Source organism: Phoenix dactylifera, chromosome 1, assembly GCF_009389715.1.
Source record: "Phoenix dactylifera cultivar Barhee BC4 chromosome 1, palm_55x_up_171113_PBpolish2nd_filt_p, whole genome shotgun sequence".
NCBI lineage: Eukaryota > Viridiplantae > Streptophyta > Magnoliopsida > Arecales > Arecaceae > Phoenix > Phoenix dactylifera.
The window spans coordinates 27,052,211-27,072,630 of NC_052392.1; the positions used below are offsets into that span (position 1 = coordinate 27,052,211).

General features: G+C 40.0%; 2 long non-coding RNA genes across 6 annotated transcripts; one reads left to right on the forward strand and one right to left on the reverse strand.

The window, feature by feature from the left end:
• Window positions 1-646: 646 nt before the first annotated feature.
• LOC103698578 lies at window positions 647-7,167 on the reverse strand. The gene is made up of 2 exons (XR_005513675.1): window positions 6,888-7,167; window positions 647-810 (listed from the first exon to the last, which is right to left on the reverse strand). It is a non-coding gene; the product is annotated as an uncharacterized LOC103698578 (long non-coding RNA).
• On the forward strand, window positions 5,348-19,760 carry LOC120112164. 5 transcript variants are annotated; one of them, XR_005513668.1, is made up of 8 exons: window positions 5,348-6,751; window positions 7,367-7,414; window positions 13,603-17,288; window positions 18,008-18,474; window positions 18,565-18,657; window positions 18,885-18,989; window positions 19,072-19,301; window positions 19,446-19,760. It is a non-coding gene; the product is annotated as an uncharacterized LOC120112164 (long non-coding RNA). The 5 variants fall into 5 exon arrangements; XR_005513662.1 differs by having other exon boundaries at window positions 5,350-6,751; window positions 18,008-18,657; XR_005513663.1 differs by lacking the exon at window positions 7,367-7,414 and having other exon boundaries at window positions 5,350-6,751; window positions 18,008-18,657.
• The last annotated feature ends 660 nt before the right edge of the window (window positions 19,761-20,420 follow it).

The window sequence follows — 20,420 nt, forward strand, 5'->3', positions numbered from 1 at the left end:
TGGACCTTTTATTCTCCATATAACAAGGCTATTTTAACAGTCCCCTGATGGATACAAATAGATGCTACAGCAATTAAGGCTCTAATTGTGGTGCAACAGATGAGTAAGTATCAAAATATTCAATTCCCTTATGTTGTATAAACTAACCTAGCTTTAAATCCTTTCAACTATAACATTAGGTCCCTGTTTCCTTCTCAAAAGCCGCTTGCATCCAATTGTAAAAATCTGGAGCCAAATCAATTAATTCCCATATATTATTAGCCACTCTGGAATCCATTTCATTTTTATTGCTACTTCCACCAAAAAGGAGAATATATAGATGACGCTGCCTCATGAAAGGCTAGCAGGATTACTTTCCACTAGACAGATAAATAACTCATTACCTAAGTTTAGTTCTCTTCTATTACATTTACTTCTAGGTTCAACTATATCATTATTTTTTTTTAGATGCAGGAACAGAAAGATCCTATTTGGTGGGGGAGCTTGGGGAGCTTTCCATATTCACTTCCTTCTCAAGAAACCATTGATCACATACAAGTCACCTTGAACCTACAAAGTTTCAGGCTTGGGGAGTGTCACACCCCAAATCCGGATCATGATACGGCCGTGCTATTGCAATCTTATGCACACAATAATACGAAGCCACTTAAAATTTCATAACAAAAATAAATAGTTTCATCTACTAATATCATAACATTATTTATGAGTTGAAACAGTACAGAGCTTTTAAAATTTGATTATTACATAACACTTTCAGTTACTCTAACCCTAAATAATACCAAGCTTCCTGCTCCTAGTAGTCTTATTCATCTGTAGAAAAAGTAGATAAAAAGATATGAGCTACACATCTCAGTAAGTAACTAAGTACTATCTTATTGGATCAAGCATAATTATGCCAATGCAGTGTTTAAGAAGCTAACAGTTATGGCAAAATAAAGCATTTTATAGATGATATACACAAATCAGGTCATAAAGCAATGCATGTTCGATCAATGAAAGTTCATAAATACGAATATGCATCATATAAAATTCTTGCCATTATTCATGCTTTGAAATCCGTACTTATCATAATTCATGCTTTGAAATCCGTACTTGTCATAATTCATGCTCTCAGATAATAGTGTAGCTATAGTCACTATTATTACCCATGACAGGGCCATAATATTCACCAACTATTATTCCCCGTTGGCAGGGTCTAAGCCAAGCAATTATAACCCGCTAGCGAGGGCCGTATGCCGAGCTACTATAACCCGCTGGCGAGGGCCATAATCTTTGCCAACAATTATTTTCCATTGGCAGGGTCTATACCAAGCTATTATAACCCGCTGGCGAGGGCCGTATGCCGAGCTATTATAATCCGCTGGCGAGGGCCATCTGTCGAGCTATTATAACCCACTGGCGAGGGCCGTACATAGCAATCTGAGAGTTCATAAATCATTATTCTTTTTCCTTCCTAAATCATAATTATCATAAATAGGTTGGAAAATGATAAATAGCATCATATAATTTAAAATGCATAAACATGTCTCAAATATCATTTTTCATGCAGTCATAATTTTATAACTCATACACCATTAAATATTCATGAAGGATGCTCTTTAATCAAATTCATAAATCATATGCAATCATATACTTGATCCTGATTTTGAGAAAAATATATCATAACCAATACATTTTCATAATTATAAATAAACAGTAATTTAAAACTTTAAGATCAGTGCCAAGGTTACTTACAGCAATTTGCTTTCCAATTTCTTACGTCCAGATGACAAATTCTTGATCACCTAAATTAATCACATAAGGGTCACATTAATTCCTATTTATTTCATAATTTTATAATTTATCATAATATGAATTTACTTGCTTGGATCTCAAGTCCAATTTACCCAATTTGGAGCCTTTGGGCTCGATTTAGAACCACTATGTCAATTGGGCTTTTAATTAAAGGATTAGGCTTGAGTCAGGGTCAGCCCGACGTCAATTTGGTCCCAATTTAGTTGAACTGGATTTGAATTGGGCTTGATTCATATTCAATTGGGTCTGCTGAGACTAACTTAGCTTAATTAGATTCGAATTTAACCTAGTTTACAGTTTGGGTTCGTTCGGACTTAGTCCAATCTGATTGAGTTTGGGTTTAGTCAAATTTGGCTAAACCCATTTTTCTTTTCTTTTTATTTAGGCCTAACAGGTTTGGACCCGAACCCGGATCTAACCCATTAGGTCGGACCCGTTAAGAGTTTTTTTTTTCCTTTTCTTTTCCTTTTCTTTCTTTTCTTTTCTTTTCTTTTTCTTTTCCTTCTCTTCTTCTTTTTCTTTTCTTCTCTTCTCCTTTTTTTTTTTCCTTCCCGAAACTTCTTCTCCTTCTCTGTTCTTTCTTTTTCTTCTCCTCCTCTTCTCTTCTCCCTTATTCTTCTTCTCTTCTTTTCATCTCCTTCCCGAAGCTTTCCCTTCCCCATCTTCTCCCGCAATCAAGGGAGGGCGATGGAGTTCTCGAGAGGGGCCTGATGAGAGCACAAAAGTGCAATCATCGTACCATCTTAATTAGTATTATAGTTAATCTTTAATGATAAAATTAATTAATTAACATTGTATTTGTGTTTGAGTGCAAGGAATCCAAGAGACCCAATAACATTGGGTTTGAGCCCAATGCCCGGCAGCCCGAGCTCAACAAATTCCCCAGCTGCCATGTATGCATGAAATCCCGGCCGTCCACATCTCATCCTGCATCCAATAAAACATCACTAGACCATAAACCGTCCGCACCTGCAGCCGTGGCATCCCTTCCAAATCCTCCACGCCATCAACGCAATCAAAGCAACATCCCACGATCAGCAGTCGTCCGCGTGCAACCCCCAAGCATCTCCCACGTCCGCTCCTCCCAGCAGTCCGCGTTCTTCACGTGCGCCCCATTCCGTGCGATCACGGAGGTCCCTGCATCGCATCCCCCTCTTGGCCCAAAGAAAGAAGTTCACATCCTTCCTCTTCAGCGCCCCGTATCCATCTTCCACGGCGCCCTCCAAGTCACCTCGTCGATCACGCTCCCAGCATCCACCGCGTCCTCCTCCTCCGCGTTGTAGCAGCAGCAAATCCTCCCCTTCTGGCCACAACAACAGATTAGTAGGGGATTTTCTTCAGCTCATCTTCTTCCGCTCGACCCAACACATCCAACCATCCGTCCATGTGCCCAGCTCCTTCCATTTCCGCATCCAAGCATGCGCGGCATTCAACCTCCAGCCCTTCATCCGAATCAAAGATCTCAGCCTCATTCCCAGCCGTGCGCCCATTCCGCCCATTCCAGCACCCGTCAACAATAAGCCGTGATCCGGCGTCCTCCTGTCGACCCCGCAGCAGCCGGTCCGTGCGTTTCCTCCCATCGATCACGGCAGACCCCAGCTGCCTTCCGCTTCAAATCCGGCGTCCACGATCCACCTCTTCCGCAACGTCCCAGCAACAAGCCGTGATCGGCTCCTCCTAGCAGCATTTCCTCCTCCATTTCAACCTCCTAGCATCGCGGACGACCCATTCATCCTCCGCATCACCCAATCCCAGCCGCTCGTGATTCTCCCCCAGATTTCCGCATCCCATGACTATAAGAGAGAGGGGAGGCCATCGATAGGAGGGAGCTCTCGGCTGGGTGGTCGGTTCCAAAGAATAGAGGAGGGAGGAGAAGACGAGCGGGTCGGGAGAGGAGGAGTGTTCATGCTCTGTTTTCAAACAGAGCACAGTGCTTTGTTTTGTTTTTTTTTATTCTTTTTCTTTTTTTTAATGTTTAGTTTTATTTTAATTAAGAGCAATGTTTTATGTTTAGTTTTATTTTAATTAAGAGCAATGTGTTGTTTTTAGTTTTATTTTAATTAAGAGCAATGTGTTGTTTTTAGTCTGAATTTTAATTGAGAGCAATGCGTTTTGAGTTTGAGTTTTAATTGAGAACAATGTTTTAAGTTTTAACTTTAGAGAATTTTATTTTGGTGGAGAGTTTTACTTTTAAGATTTTATTTATGCTGAAATTTTAATTTTTTTTATGCAATACATTAAATCTTCTTTTATGAAATTTATGTTTGCTTCAATCCTCTTAGTTTCATCCATTTTAATTTATGCCAAAGCTCTTCTTTGATTAGTTAAATATATAAATGCTCTTCGAATCTAAGTACATGTCTTCTAGTTAATTTCAATTAAAAAACATTCTCCGATAGACTAGAGAATCTATCAACATCCTCGAAGTAATGTTTTTCTTTCGTTATTCAAGAATCAATTTTGAATCCGAGTAAACGTTTTAATTTTTATGCAACTCCAATCGCCTCCCTATGGATCGACCTCTAACAACCACTATTCTTCAAGTAGAACAGGTAAGAGTAAAATTAATTTAAACTTTGTTTGTCGGTTCTAACAATGATCTGTTTAGCATATTTTTAGGTAAACAGGAATGGGACAACAAGGCCGACCCCAAGGCCGGCGGCACCGCAGTCAAGAATCCACCGCTAAGTGGCTTTTCCCTCCTCCTTCTTCTTCCCTTCTTTTCTTCCTTTTGTTCTTCTCTTCTCCTTTTCCCTCTCTTCTCCCCTCCCTTCTTCTCCTATGATTAGAGCAAGGGACAACCCATTATCGGGGCTCGGGAGAGGGCCGACCTGAGGCCGGGGCGCGGACTGCGCCTACGGCGGCCACGGCTCGACCTCCCCCTCTTCATCTCTCTTTCTTTATTTTTATTATTTATTTATTTATTATTATTTTTTTTCTCGTAGCTTGACTAGATCTAAACTTAACAGGGCGTAATTTACGAAGGGAGAGAGAGGTTAAGGGTTTACCTAGCTCCGAGGAGGAGCCGAGAAGCCTCTTCCGGTAGTTTGGTCGCTTCCTTTGGCTGCTCGAGACCTCCTACTCCAATGGCGTCGCTCCCGGTCCAGTTCCTTTGCACTGAAGGAGGAGAGAGCGATGGAGTCCCTCTGTGAGTGATCTGTGGGCTTTTTATAGCCCTCTTCGAGAAGAAGGGAGAAATGGAAATGTGGTGGTGATCATAGCTCACTCACTGCCACGATGCTGGTGGCGATTGTGCGAGATCCGCGGCGTCTCCGCTCTCATAACGCCTCCGTTACCCCGAGGAAGAATACCGGTGTATCATGATCGAGATCCCCTGTCTCGTTCTCTTTTCGACCATGGCTAAAGCCGGTTGGGCCCGCCGGCTTCAGCCCAATCTACCCAAAATCCAATCAGGTCACGCCCCCGCCTCCTCGGAGCACATGAGGCACCCAGTGCCCACGTAGGGGCTACATGAGGAGGGACTGCGGGGCTCTCCTGCCAGATATTGTCCGGTCCGGGGCTTCACGCAAGCGTCCTTCACCCCTCCCCGATTTTGTTTTCCTTCCAAAATGCGTCTATAGGATTAGGAGACACCCGCCTCATATGCCCAGGCTCTAAAACGAATCTTTCCGATATGTGACTATTGGGCCTCACACCCTTTCCACCATCGGACAAGAACCGTCCTCGGCTATGATACCAAATGTCACGCTCCGCCTCCTCGCAGCACGTGAGGCACCCAGTGCCCACGTAGGGGCCCATGAGGAGGGACCGCCGGGCTCCCCTGCCAGATATTGTCCGGTTCTGGGGCTTCACGCAAGCGTCCTTCACCCCTCTCCGGTTTTGTTTTCCTCCCAAACGCGTCTGCACGATTAGGAGACACCAGCCTCATATGCCCAGGCTCTAAAAAGAGTCTTTCCGATGTGGGACTATTGGGCCTCACACCGCGATGGAGTCCCTCTGTGAGTGATCTGTGAGCTTTTTATAGCCCTCTTCGAGAAGAAGGGAGAAATGGAAACATGGTGGTGATCGTGGCTTGCTCACTGCCGCGATGCTAGTGGCGGTTGTGCGAGATCCACGACGTCTCCGCTCTCATAACGCCTCCGTTACCCCGAGGAAGAATACCGGTGTTTCGTGATCGAGATCCCCTGTCTCGTTCTCTTTTTGACCATGGCTAAAGCCGGTTGGGCCTGCCGGCTTCGGCCCAATCTACCCAAAATCCAATCAGTCCATTTTGGGTGGGATATTATAGGAAGCTTGGTGGTTGTAAGATTGTACCAGGATTTTGTTTTAATTGTTTAACAAAGATTCACTCACTAATAGTAATGGGTTTGAGATGTTAATGTAAGTAAGAAAGTATACATGAAAGATCATATAAGATTATAATTGAAACAATATATTTGTAAAAGCTTATGACGCCACAAATATTTTGCTAAGTGGAGGTCAGGTTGATTAATGTTTTCCATATACTGTCTAATGTACTAGGAGCACAACTAGAAGATTTGGGTGGATTGGATTATGTATTGTTGTTCTAATAACCGGACCAAAACGGGCTAATCGGGCCGAACCCGGCGGACCCAACCGGTTTCATCCCATGGCTGAAGAAGAGACCGAGATAGGGATCGCAACGCAATCCTCTGGTCTTCTTCCTCGGGGTAACGGAGGTGAGACCGGAGCGGAAACGCCGTGGCCTCTTGAATGGCCTCCGATCTTGCTCAACCGCCGCGAGCATCACGGTGGTGGCTCGTTCACCATTTTCTTCCTTCCTCTGGGAGGGCTACAAAAGCCCCCGGTAGCTCACCCGATCCGAGAAGCCCCTCCTCCCTATTTTCTCCTTGCCCTCGGATCAGGATGTTGCCAGATCTGGGCACTCCGGCGGCCTGATGTTCGTCGCCGTCCTCGCTCATGCTGGGTTCTACCTCCGGTATCCTCCACCAGCGCCCCTACTCTCATTAGTGAGGTAAGATCCATCCGTTCCTCTTTTTCTTTATTGCCTTTCCTCCTCCCGATCCACTCGGGAGAATAGATCAAATAGAAGAAGAAAGAAAGAAAGAAAGAAAGAAAGAAAGAAAGAAGAAAGGGAAGGGGGGACTCACCCTGGGCGCTGGCCGCAGGCGCGGCCGTACGGCTGCAGGCACCACAGGCCGAGGGCACTGGCCGCTGGCCGCACGCCACGGCCATGGGCCGCGAGCGCGGCCCCAGGAGCGGCTGCGGCCGCGGGCGCCGCCGGCCGCTGCTCGTTCCTCCCAAGCATTCCGACGAGCTCGCCCTCCTCCCTTCACGAGAGAAGAAAGAAGAAGAAAGGGGGGGACGAGAAGAAGTCGGGAGAAGAGAAGAGGAGGAGAAGAAAAAGAAAGAAGAAAGGAGGAGGAAAAGTTTCGGGAAGGAAAAAGAAGAGAAGAAAAGAAAAAAGAAAAGAAAGAAAAAAAAAAAAAAAAAAAAGAAAAAGAAGAAAATACGTAAATAAATAGTGAATAAGTAGGATTTTAGTCCAAATTATCCGGTTGGAACTTGAGATTTATTCAGGTCCATATTAGAGTTTTAATTTAATAATACATCTGGAACTGTTTGATAGGTACGGAGAATTTGACGGACGAAATTAGGGTTGTGTGGGCGAATTGAGGTAAGTAATCCTGGCACTGATCTTATTAATTTAAAAATTACTGTTTAATTGTAAAAATAAAATAATAAAAAATATATTTGTTATGATGTATTTTCTTAAAAGTAAGATCAAGCATATGATTGCATATGATTCATGAGTTTGATTAAATTGCATCCTTCATAAAAATTTGAGTATGAATTATGGTTATGATAAATTGCATGAAAATAAGATTTGTAGCATGATCATGAATTTTATACATTACGATGAATTATGATTATGATAAATTACATGAAAATAAGATTTGTGGCATGATCATGAATTTTATACATTACAATGCCATTTGTCATTTTTCAACCTATGTATGAAAGTATGATTTATGAAAAAGAATAATGATTTATGAACTCTCAAATAGCTATGCCCACCTCTAAAAATAGAGGTCAGTCGACCCCCCTGGAGCTAGCATCCAACGAATATGGCCCTTTGCCAATGGGTTAAAGTTGGTAACGAATATGAATGTGTTATAAACTTGTCGACTATGAATACAAGCCCTGTCACAGGATTATAGTGACCATAGCAGCACATCCGTCTAAGAGTAAGATTTATAAAGTATGGGTGAATGGCAGCATTTTTATATGACTTGCATTATCATATTTATGAACTTACATGGTTGGAGCATACATTGCTTTATAACTTGTTTTGAATAAATCATCTATGAAATGCTTTATTTTGCTGTTAAATTCTTCAAATGATGCATTGGCATGAGAAAGATTATGGTTGATCTGATAAGATAGTACATGGTTACCTACTGAGCCGCAAGCTCATACCCCTCCTGTTGTTTTTTTATTTATTTTAGATAATTAAGGCGATTAGGAGCGGAAAAGAGTAAATGAAAATTGGAGTTGAAGCATAGTTAATAAGTTTGGGTTGTAATATTGTAAACTCAAGTATTTGATTTAGATGCTCTGTACTTGTTTCTTTATGATTAGTAAATAAATTTGATCAGATTTGATCTTATTTCATGAAATAAAATTGTTATTATGGGCTTCGTGTTATTGTGGGCAACAACCTACAATAGCACGGCCGTGTTATGAACCGGATCTGGGGTGCAAAAAAAAAAAAAAAATCATGTTCGGATCCGGTGCGTGGCATTTAGTGGTATCAGAGCTTAGGTTTAAGATCATTGGAAATTATGGCAATTAAACTATCAGAAGCTAGATTTAAGATCACTTAGGATTGCGATATGAATGATACAAGAGCTTAAGGTTTAAGACTACTAAAGACTGTGGCACAAGTGGTTTCAAAGTTGGAGGTTTAAGATCATTGAGAATTGTAATAAAATTTGAATCAGAATGAAGGTTTAAGAGCAATAGGAAATGTGATAGGAATGTATGAGAGCTTAAAGTTGAAGATCACTAGTGATTGTGATAAAAATGTACCAAATTTTCAAGTTATGATTAAATTAGATTTTGACTAATATTAAGTGGAGTACTAGCCATGGAATATTAAAGTACATTGTGATTGTTTGTGTATTAGTATATAAGTGATTTTGCAAGATCAACTTGATATCGAGTACTGTGAATAATACTTCTAGTTTGAAGTTAATTATTTTGATAGCAAGATAGGGTTCATTCATAAGTTGTTTAAGGCTTGGACCAAAAAAATATTTTATATTGTTCGAGGATGAAATATGTATAACAATTATGCATGAAACTGTTATATAGAAAGAAAATATATTTGAGGATGAGACTTAAGAGTTTTTCCTTTGTTTACTTGGAATATGAAATATTAGATATTTTCCAATTACAATGTGAATTGGTATTTTGATTGAAAGTCATTTAGTAAATTTTGAGAATAATTATCTGTTACGGGATTTTCACCCCGGCAACAGCCTTAGTCCCAACCGAGTCGAGCAGAAAGAGACCGCGTCCCCCACGAGGTATTGTCCGCTTTGGGCGCTCCGGTCCGCGCGTCCAGCGCTGACGGAGGGAGACGTTTCCGGACCGCGCGTCCAGCGCTGACGGGGGGATTGCCCTCACGGTTTTGTCCCACAAAAGGGCCCTCGTGAGGAAAAGGCTTCGCCCTCCTCATTATAAGGCACGGAACCTTTCCGCTCTAGCCGATGTGGGACTAAATTCAAGGCCCCCTCCCCCCCAACAACATAGCCCCCCCAGCGGGAAGGTTCCGGCCAGGTTTTACCCCAACGGGCCCCCACAGTCCTGGAGGGTAGTCAATGGAGAGAGGAGGCTGGCCCTCCTTCTAGCGCCATCTGTTACGGGATTTTCACCCCGGCAACAGCCTTAGTCCCAACCGAGCCGAGCAGAAAGAGACCGCGTCCCCCACGAGGTATTGTCCGCTTTGGGCGCTCCGGTCCGCGCGTCCAGCGCTGACGGAGGGAGACGTTTCCGGCCCGCGCGTCCAGCGCTGACGGGGGGATTGCCCTCACGGTTTTGTCCCACAAAAGGGCCCTCATGAGGAAAAGGCTTCGCCCTCCTCATTATAAGGCACGGAACCTTTCCGCTCTAGCCGATGTGGGACTAAATTCAAGGCCCCCTCCCCCCCACAACATTATCAATCTTGAAAAATATTTGAGGCTCAAATGTTCTACTATGGATAAAGTGCAGTAGTTTATGATCCTGCAATAAATCAATTAAATGAATATTAGTTGATGTTTTGACAAAAAGAAAAAAAAAAGAAAAAGAAAAGGGGTTTCTGCTATTAACAAGGAAGAAATCAAAGAAGAGAAACAAGTTCATCAAAATGATATGCAAAAGAAAGAGAAATAAGGTATTAAATAGTTTTATTTATAGACAAGTAGTATTTTGATCAAAATTTATTAGTGAATCCAAAGGATTTTGATGTTTTGAATCAGAGTGCACAGCGAAAACATAGTGGTCTGAATTATTTATCTAAGTTAGTTAGAAGTATTATCCCTTTGATTCGGAAAGTTTTAATAACAAAGATTTGATCCGTTTTCTTATGTAGTAGGATTTTCTGGATAAATGAAAGGAAAATGTTTTGATTTTTTAGATGTCGCTGTGCTATCTTAGATTCTCCAATTTTATGTCGTGCTAAGAAATTCTTAGCATCTTTTGGCTAGAATTAATGGATCATCGATTTTGATCTTGGATTTGGAATATGTTGGTATAGACCTCCGTTCTTCTAAATCTGAAGCTTGAATTTTTTTCAAATAATATCAACCCTCTATCTAATTAAAAGAAATTGAGGTTGTCAATCGACTTTAATGAATATCTATCAAGGGTGGATTAGAGTCGTTTATGATCTAATCTTGTGATAGATCGGTTAATCAAGAGAAATTGATATTTTGACAAAGTAACTTGATGTTCTTATTCAGAATTAAGACTTTGATTTTCGATTATAAAAGAAAAGTTTGATTTAAATCATCTACCAAAAGAATCAAATCTGAAAGTATCAGACCTTATTCCTTTGATAAGATCTAATGATAAAGTTGTATTGATAAGTAGAATTATTGGAAGCCTTGAGTTAATTTTCTAGTAGGGAAGAATGTTGTTGATTCTTAGGATAATCATGATATGACTACGTTACTCTCTGATAGATTCTTCTATTGGGTATGCTAAGTAAAATCTTGAGCATTTCATGACTAGAGTGAGTTGATCATTGATTAGATATGATCTAAATTTTTAAGTATCGAAATAAACCATGTGTTATTTGTTCCATCGTTATGAGTTCTAAATCAAGCCTTGTGACATATTCAATATGGTATCAATATTTGGTCTTCTTGGATTTGTTCTTGTGATTTGATGCCAATCATTTTAAGATAGACCATTGCTGTCTAATGATCATCATTACATCATCATTACATGTTCATTTTGTGAATCCCATTCCTAACCATTACTAACCATCTAATGATTTGACTCTGATTAAGGCCGGTCGATATCTTTTGTGGGATTAGTACTCTACCATAATAAGTGCATGAAATCTATTTTATTCCAAGATCTATCTCAAATACAATTAATTTTATCAATCTTGTTGTCAAATGATCCCAATCTGATCTCATTGCAATCTTAGATTTTAGTTAGTCACTTATTTAGTGCTAATCTTACTCGTATGTATAAATTTTTGACAGTTGATCAAGAGTTAAATATCTCATTAATTTTGATTGAAGAGAATAAGATCTTAGATTTACGTTACTCAATGAGCTGAACATCGCTGAATTTGGAAAGACTAGATTCTATAAATTTCGAGGACAAAATTTTTATTAAGGAGGGGAGAATGTAATAATCGGCCCAAAACGGGCCAATCAGGCCGAAGCTGGTGGACCCAACCGGTTTTAGCCCATGGCTGAAGAAGAGACCAAGACAGGGATCGCAATGCGATCCTCTGGTCTTCTTCCTCGGGGTAACGGAGGCGAGACTGGAGCGAAAATGCCGTGGCCTCTTGAATGGCCTCCGATCTCGCTCAACCGCCACGAGCATCACGACGGTGAACGAACCACGACCATTTTCTTCCTTCCCCGGGGAGGGCTACAAAAGCCCCCGATAGCTCACCCGATCCGAGAAGCCCCTCCTCCCTATTTTCTCCTTGCCCTCGGACCAGGATGTTGCCAGATCTGGGCACTCCGGCGGCCTGATGTTCGCCACCGTTCTCGCTCATGCTGGGTTCTACCTCCGGTATCCTCCACCAGTGCCTCTCCTTGTCGGACTTACCACCCGCGCCCCTACTCTCATTAGTGAGGTAAGATCCATCCATTCCTCCTTTTCTTTACTGCCCTTCCTCCTCCCGATCCACTCGGGAGAATAGATCAAATAGAAGAAGAAAGAAAGAAAGAAAGAAGAAGAAAGGGAAGGGGGGACTCACCGTGGGCACCGGCCGTAGGTGCGGCCGTGCGGCTCCAGGCACGGCAAGCCGGGGGCACCGGCCGCTAGCCGCACGCCATGGCCTTGGGCTGCGAGCACGGCCCCAGGAGCGGCTGCGGCCGCAGGCACCGCCGGTCACTGCTCGTTCCTCCCGAGCATTCCGACGAGCTCGCCCTCCTCCCTTCACGAGAGAAGAAAGAAGAAGAAGGGGGGGGAGAAGAAGTCGGAAGAAGAGAAGAGGAGGAGAAGAAAAAGAAAGAAGAAAGGAGGAGGAGAAGTTTCGGGAAGGAAAAAGAAGAGAAGAAAAGAAAAAAAAGAAGAGAAGGAAAAGAAAAAGAAAAGAAAGAAAAAGAAAAGAAGAAAAAAAAAAGAAAATACGTAAATAAATAGTGAATAAGTAGGATTTTAGTCCAAATTATCCGGTTGGAACTTGAGATTTATTCAGGTCCATATTAGAGTTTTAATTTAATAATACATCTGGAACTATTTGATAGGTACAGAGAATTTGACGGACGAGATTAGGATTGTATGGGCGAATTGAGGTAAGTAACCCTGACACTGATCTTATTAATTTAAAAATTACTATTTAATTGTAAGAATAAAATAATAAAAAATATATTTGTTATGATGTATTTTCTTAAAAGTAGGATCAAGCATATGATTGCATGTGATTCATGAGCTTGATTAAATTGCATCCTTCATAAATATTTGAGTACGAATTATGGTTATGATAAATTGCATGAAAGTAAGATTTGTAGCATGATCATGAATTTTATACATTACGATGAATTATGGTTATGATAAATTACATAAAAATGAGATTTGTGGCATGATCATGAATTTTATACATTACGATGCCATTTGTCATTTTTCAACCTATGTATGAAAGTATGATTTATGAAAAAGAATAATGATTTATGAACTCTCATATAGCTATGCCCACCTCTAGAAATAGAGGTCAGTCGACCCCCCTGGAGCTAGCATCCAACGAATATGGCCCTTTGCCAACGGGTTAAAGTTGGCAACGAATATGAATGAGTTATAAAACTCGTCGACTACGAATACGACCCCTGTCACAGGATTATAGTGACCATAGCAGCACATCCGTCTAAGAGTAAGATAGTACATTGCTTTATATGACTTGCATTTTTATATGACTTGCATTATCATGTTTATGAACTTGCATGGTTGGAGCATACATTGCTTTATAACTTGTTCTGAATAAATCATCTATGAAATGCTTTATTTTGGTTTTAAATTCTTCAAATGATGCATTGGCATGAGAAAGATTATGCTTGATCTGATAAGATAGTACGTGGTTTCTTACTGAGCCGCAAGCTCATACCCCTCCTGTTGTTTTTTTATTTATTTCAGATAATTAAGGCGATTAGGAGCGGGAAAGAGTAAATGAAAATTGGAGTTGAAGCATAGTTAATAAGTTTGGGTTGTAATATTGTAAACTCAAGTATTTGATTTAGATGCTCTGTACTTGTTTCTTTATGATTAGTAAATAAATTTGATCATATTTGATCTTATTTCATGAAATAAATTGTTATCATGGGCTTCATGTTATTGTGGGCAGCAACCTACAATAGCACGGCTGTGTTATGAACCGGATCTAGGGTGTAAAAAAAAATATAAAAATAATGTCCGGATCCGGGGCGTGACAGTTGTGATTTCTAATGATGGTGATCTTCCAAGATTTCTTGGTGAACTCTAAAAGAGGGATCACCAAGGAAACATGTAAGAACTAGATTCTTTCATACTTTAGGTGGATTTTCATATCATTTATCAACTATACACACTCAAAAAGAAAATAGTAGTGATACATGATCATGATAACTAGGATGAGTCTATGCAATTGATTGCAAGTCCTCTGCACTCTGATTGCAATTTGAGATCGGTTCTTCCCTTGAAGCTTTGGTTGGTGAGGAAACAGCATGGCTGAGTTGATCCTTTGCACGATTCAAATCATCGATCATAACGTGCACTTAAAAGCTTATAATCATCGACTAGTGAAACAGTGATCACCATTGCTTTCAATTTGGACACTTCTAAAAAACATTTTGATTGACTGCTCATTGCTGATTGCCAACTTCGGCATGCAAAATTATATATCATGGATGTTAAATGGACTAAAATTGTGTATCATTTGAATTAATAGAATCACTATTTCGTTTTACTTAGATATGCCTCTGCAACATGACATATTCTGATATCTAGTCAGATGGTATTGTGGACAAAAATGGATTCATCATCTACCCTTAGGATATATTTGGTTGGGGGAGAGTTAAGCTCTGAAATGGGAAAGGAAATGCGTGATTCTCATTCAAACTATTTGGTTCGAAAAAATCCCATTCTCATTCCAATTTCAAGAGGGAATTAGAATGCTCCAATTCTCCAAAATCCATTTCGGACTCTTCTATAGCATTCAAATTTCATTCCGATTTCAGTCATGAACCATATACGTCGAAAAATATGGCCATTCCGATTCCTATTCGAATCTATTCTGATTTTGACTCGATTCCAATTCTGGCTACGAACCAGCATGATTAAGTTTATTAGAGCAGGTATAAAGTTTGTTTCATCGATTATGAACACTTAGAATCAGCCTATTTCATTTTCATGCTGTTCGAGTGATATGGTATGGACCCTCTTGTTTTTTGCGTAGACAATTCCGTATTTTGTATTATAGGCTCTTGATACCATGTTTGGTTGTTTTTGTGGCTATATTCACATATGTTTCTTGGTTAAACAACATAAAAAGATTGTTTCTATTTCTACCAAATTCCATATTTTGTATTATAGGCTCTTGATACTATGTTTGGTTGCTTTCTAGGACGCACGATGGCGAACTTATATATAAATATGCTTTTTCATCTTCTATAATTGAAATCTGTTGAGCTATGTGTGAAATAAAAATATATTATATTTGAAAGTTCTTTTTATTTAAGCTTTGAAGTAAAACATGTCAATATTCCTTAGAAATGAGTTTTTATGGATAGAGTCAATACCTTTATCATAGTCCGAACCGTTATCTTCCCACCATCCTCTCCTCTCCAATAAGAATTGAAATCATTGATCTCTGTGTTCCATTCCTCAATGAGGTTCATGAGGGTTCTCTATTCTGGATAGGGCTTCCCTATTGATGATCCATAACACTTCACCAATGGTCTGCTTCCATCAATAGTTGTTTCTAGACCTTGTTGAATTATGAAATACAGTATGTTCCTTTCATTTTCAAACCAAACTACAAAAAAATACACTTTTAGCGACCACTTTCGGCGACTAAATGAATAGTGATCGCTGCAAATAAGGCTATTTGCGACCAACATCCTTGTTAGTTACTGAATGATTGTTCTAGACCGACTAAATGCATATTTGGTCGCAGAAAATCAAAACCAAGTTGGCGGGGTGGAGGTAAAATGTTTGGTGACTAAAGTTTGGTCGCTGAAAATAAGGCTATCTGCGACCAATATTCTTGTTAGTTACTGAATAATTATCCTACACCGACTAAATGCATATTTGGTCGCGGAAAAGCAATACCAAGTTGGCACGAGTCCAATATTTTGCGCGGGCTGGAGGTAAAACTTTTGGCGACTAAATTTTGGTCCTTAAAGGTTCACCTCCAGTGGCTAAAAAAAATTTAGTCTAGGAAAACTTTTACGAATAGCGCCTTTTTTCAATGAAAAAATTGGGCAGAAAGTTTGAGTTTTTTAGTGACCAAACTTTTGGTAGTAGAAGGTTCCCGCAAAACCGAACGATGTTGTACTAGCCCCTATAAGATGCTAATTTCTAAGTTAAAAAAAAAAAAACTGATTATTTTCAAACGGTGCCGTTTAACACCTTAATTCACTTAGGCATATCCTCGTCTCTTCGGCTGAATCTCAATCCCACAACTTTTCTTCATACTGAAATTCTTTTTTATTTTTATTATTATAATATAATTTTAAAAGCTCGAGCTCGGTGCTTGACTCCTTGTCAAATAAATATACGGATCGACAGGATACGCGGCATGCGGACGTGGGAACGGGAATCCGCTTAGAAATATATAGAATTCTTGGACATCCTACGGACAGGATCTTTTTTTCATTAGCCCACCCGCATGACGGATTGAAAATCTGCTTAGAAATAAATTTGCACGCATCCTTGTTAGTTACTGAATGATTGTCCTACACCAACTAAATGCATATTTAATCGCGAAAAATCAAAACCAAGTTGGCGCGAGTCTAGTATTTCGCGCGGGCTGGAGGTAAAATTTTTGGCGACTAAATTTTGGTCCCTAAAGGTTCACCTCCAGCGACTAAAAAAAATTTAGTCGAGAAAAGTATGGATATGGGGACGCCGTGTGAGAAACCAAACAAACCCTAATTTTCTATTCCACTATTCGACTTTAACTCCTTGCCTTCACCCGTCGCCGTAGTTAGTGCCGGCCCAAGCCTTGCCCAAAGGAAGGCCTCCCGCCTCCGCTGTCCAGCTCCAGCATCCCGCCTCCACGGCTCCAATGCTCCATCGATCCATCCAACTGCCCATCAGCCATCGTAGGGATAGGGTAAGTGACTAAGTGGGTAACTAGGGTTCTGGCCTTCTGGGTTCATAGCTGCAGCTGCCGCCTGCCCCTTCCTGCTACCCTCAGCCATCAGCCATGCCTACGAAGTACGAAGCCCTGGTGGGCAACGGGCAACGGACAACAGGGCTATGGAGGACCCTATGCCCCTACGATCCATCCTCCATAGCCCGTCTTCTCCATCCGCCGTCCTCGGCAGTCGGCATCTCGGCTTGTCGGCCTCGGTCGAAGACTCTTCTTCGGCGAAGAGTCTAAGTTCTAAACTCTTCTTCGGTTCTTCCTTTTTCCCTAAATTCGTAGCTCGGCTCGGTAACTCAGTTCACCGTTCACGAATCTCACTTCGCCCTTTCCATTCGCCACTCGCTCTCGCCTTCCTCGGAGGGAATCAGGAAGGCGGCGGCGCCGGCGTGACGCGTGATGGCGTCTCTTGGCTCTCTTCCCCTTCTCGGCAGTCGGCCCAGCCCTCCGTCGTCGCCGGAGCCCGGAGCCGGAGGTGAGCTTCCGTGGGTTTTTTTCACTTATTTATTGGGTTTTTCTATGCTCGGAATCCGGATGCCCCGATTTATCTTTTAAACAGTATTTGTACTTAGTTGCAAAGAGAAAGAGTTATATTTGATTCTGGCAGCATAATTACAGATTACTAACCTCCTGTGAATGTGATTAAACAACCGGGGAGGCATGTTTCTGTTGCAGCTTTTATAATTAGAATTTTCAGCTGAATTTTTTTCCCCTCAAGATTTTTTGGCAGCTTGTTTTTCTGCCGCATTTTTTTCTGATTCAAGGTGAGCTATTATTCTGCCAAGTGCCAACCACTATTTTTTATGCAGGGGCTTTCATCCCAAAAACTTGATGTGATGATGTTAGAAATATTGTAGCTATTTGATGTGGATCTCGTCATGGACTCATGGATGTTGTATCTATTGAAGGATTTATGCTTGCAGAGATAGATTTACATTATATTTTTGATGAAAATGTATAATGCTTGCATTATTATTGATTCGGAAGATAGAGAACATGCTGTATAACTGTATAAGTGATATTTGTATGTTTTCTTAATTTGGATTTATGTTGGTTGTTAAAAATATTTGTAGGTTTAACGGGCATCTGACATTCCGTATATTTTATTGTCTATTGCTTTAGGTATAACTTTATATTTATTTTGAAAAATTGACAGTAGCTTTTCATGTCTATGGTCTCCATTAAAATTGACAGTAGCTCTGGCATCACTTCTCACCGTCGAGTTTCTAGTTCGGCACTGCTTGTCGGGACTTGAGTTCTTCGTCGAGTCCAGCATCGCTTCTGTTGACATTTCGGGTTTTATCATTTTCAACTCTCTTATATTTTGATTTATTGTACTGATTGTGTTAATTGTTTAGATTCAAATGTCTAATAGAAAATTTGAATGTGGGTATGAAAAACTCAGAAAGAAAAAAAAAAAATCGAAAAACTCATTCAATCTCAAAAATGTGCTTTAGATAGATTCGTTGTCACAAATAAACAAAATACTATATCCAATTCAACTCAGAATGAAATAGAGTTTTAAGATGACATAAAAAGAACGAAACAAGCATCTTAAGAACGTCTTACATGTGGACCCTTATAGTCATCCATACGAACATGTGACTCAAGAGGATTGACGCCACTTAATTGACGATGTGTGGAAAAGCAAAGAACACAAGGTAACTTACTTATTTAGTGCTTCAGAGTTTATAAGTAAAATATTTGATCATAATGTTTTCTTTAGATTTTTAATTTGTATTTTTTTGAAGGTGAGATCAAAAGCTGGCAAAAAGAATAGGGAAAAGCTTGAGTACAATCATTGTTTAAGATCTCGGTCATTTGTTGCAACAATGACTATACCGGTAATATGTTTTTGAGTATGTACTGGCTATATTTTTTGTGAACTGCCTGTGAACAGTCTATGGGATAGTTTTGGCTATTGTAAAATAGACAATTTGCTGCAAGTAGATTTTTTATTCTAGTTTGCTGCAAGTATATTTTGGAATCTTTTTATGCAAGTAGATTTGACAGTTATTCTAGTTTTCTTATTATGTAGTGGCTATATGCTAATCTAAATTATACTTTGCAGCTGGAGTTTAATGGTTGTGAAAATCTTGAATTTCCAGAATTCTATAAGAAAACTCATACCAGAAAGAACAAAGAGTGGATTGATCCTATTTGCGCCGTGAAACATGTAGGTATCTAAAATCTCAATAATCATTTAAATCAGTTTGTGCTTTTGCAAGGTTATATACATTTTACAAGTTTGGTGACAGAGTTCTTAAAGAAAAGAGCGAGAGATGGAGCATGAGGAGCTACGGAGGCAATTGGAGCAGGAGAGGAAAGAGCGTGAGGAGGAAAGAAAAGAGCGAGAGGAAGAGCAGAAGCAAATTGCACATCTTACAAGTTTGGTGATAGAGTTCTTAAAGGAAAAGACTCAAACACACAAGTAATCTATCCATCATGATGGGGCTATGTATTCAACTGGTGGTACAAATACTCGTTGGTATGTATTCTCATTTATATTACGTAGGTTATTTAGAGATTTTGACCAAATTAAGCGAAATGTCATTGTGAACTTATACTTGAATTTTAGTTTATTATTTTTCACATGTGGTTATTGATTGTGTATTCTTTTTTGCTTTCTCAGATACATGGTGGAGTTATGAGCATGTGAAATCTAGTTTTTGGTACATGGATAGCTTTTGTTCAGATGATCATGGTGGAGTTGTCTACAAGCAGAATCCAGTTTTTGGTATAAGAATATTTTTGTCTACAGATGGTTGTTTGGATGAATAGCAAGATCAGATATTTTAGAATTTTTAATTTACATTTTGATGTGTTTGGTGATGATTATCTTCTTAACATATTATGGATGAAACATTGTGATGTATGGTTAATAGGTATGCTTGACTTTAGACTTATAGATAATGATATTTATAATAAATGATTATGGATTCTCCAACATTGTGTATACTTCTATTTGGATGAGCAAATGTATTGTGCAATATGGATATTGGATAGGCTGTGTTGATTGTACAAGATTTGGAACGAGCCCAAAAATAAATATTAAGCTTATAATTTGAATTGTTAATTAAATACAGGTTAATACTCTCTGCCACCAAAAAATGTTTGTTGCCAATGTATTCCAATACATTCTATCATCAAACTATTGGGAGGGGAAGATAGACATTCAGTGACCATTTTTTTGATAGCGGAAGACAAATATTCCACGACCAACTATTTGGTCGGCGTTGAAATTAGCGATAACAGATTTGGTCGCTGAAAATTTTCTTCGGCAACCAAACGTTGGTCGTTGTTGGTGTACCTCAGGTGACCACACAATATTGGTCGCCAAAACCTTTCAGTGACTAGGGTTCGGCGACGAAGAGTATGCTAGTCGCGAAAAGGTTTCGGCGACCAAATATGGTTATTCGGCGACTAGAATCTTAGTCGCTGGATATGTATTTTCTTGTAGTTAATTAATCATGAAATTTATTATTATAGTGCTTTTGTTGTTCAAGATTGGTGGCTTAAGTCATGCTCGTTCTTTTACAAATTTGACTGCATTGCTGAGCTCCAGGCTAATTTAACACCAAATTGAGCAGTAGAAAGATAGTAGGTT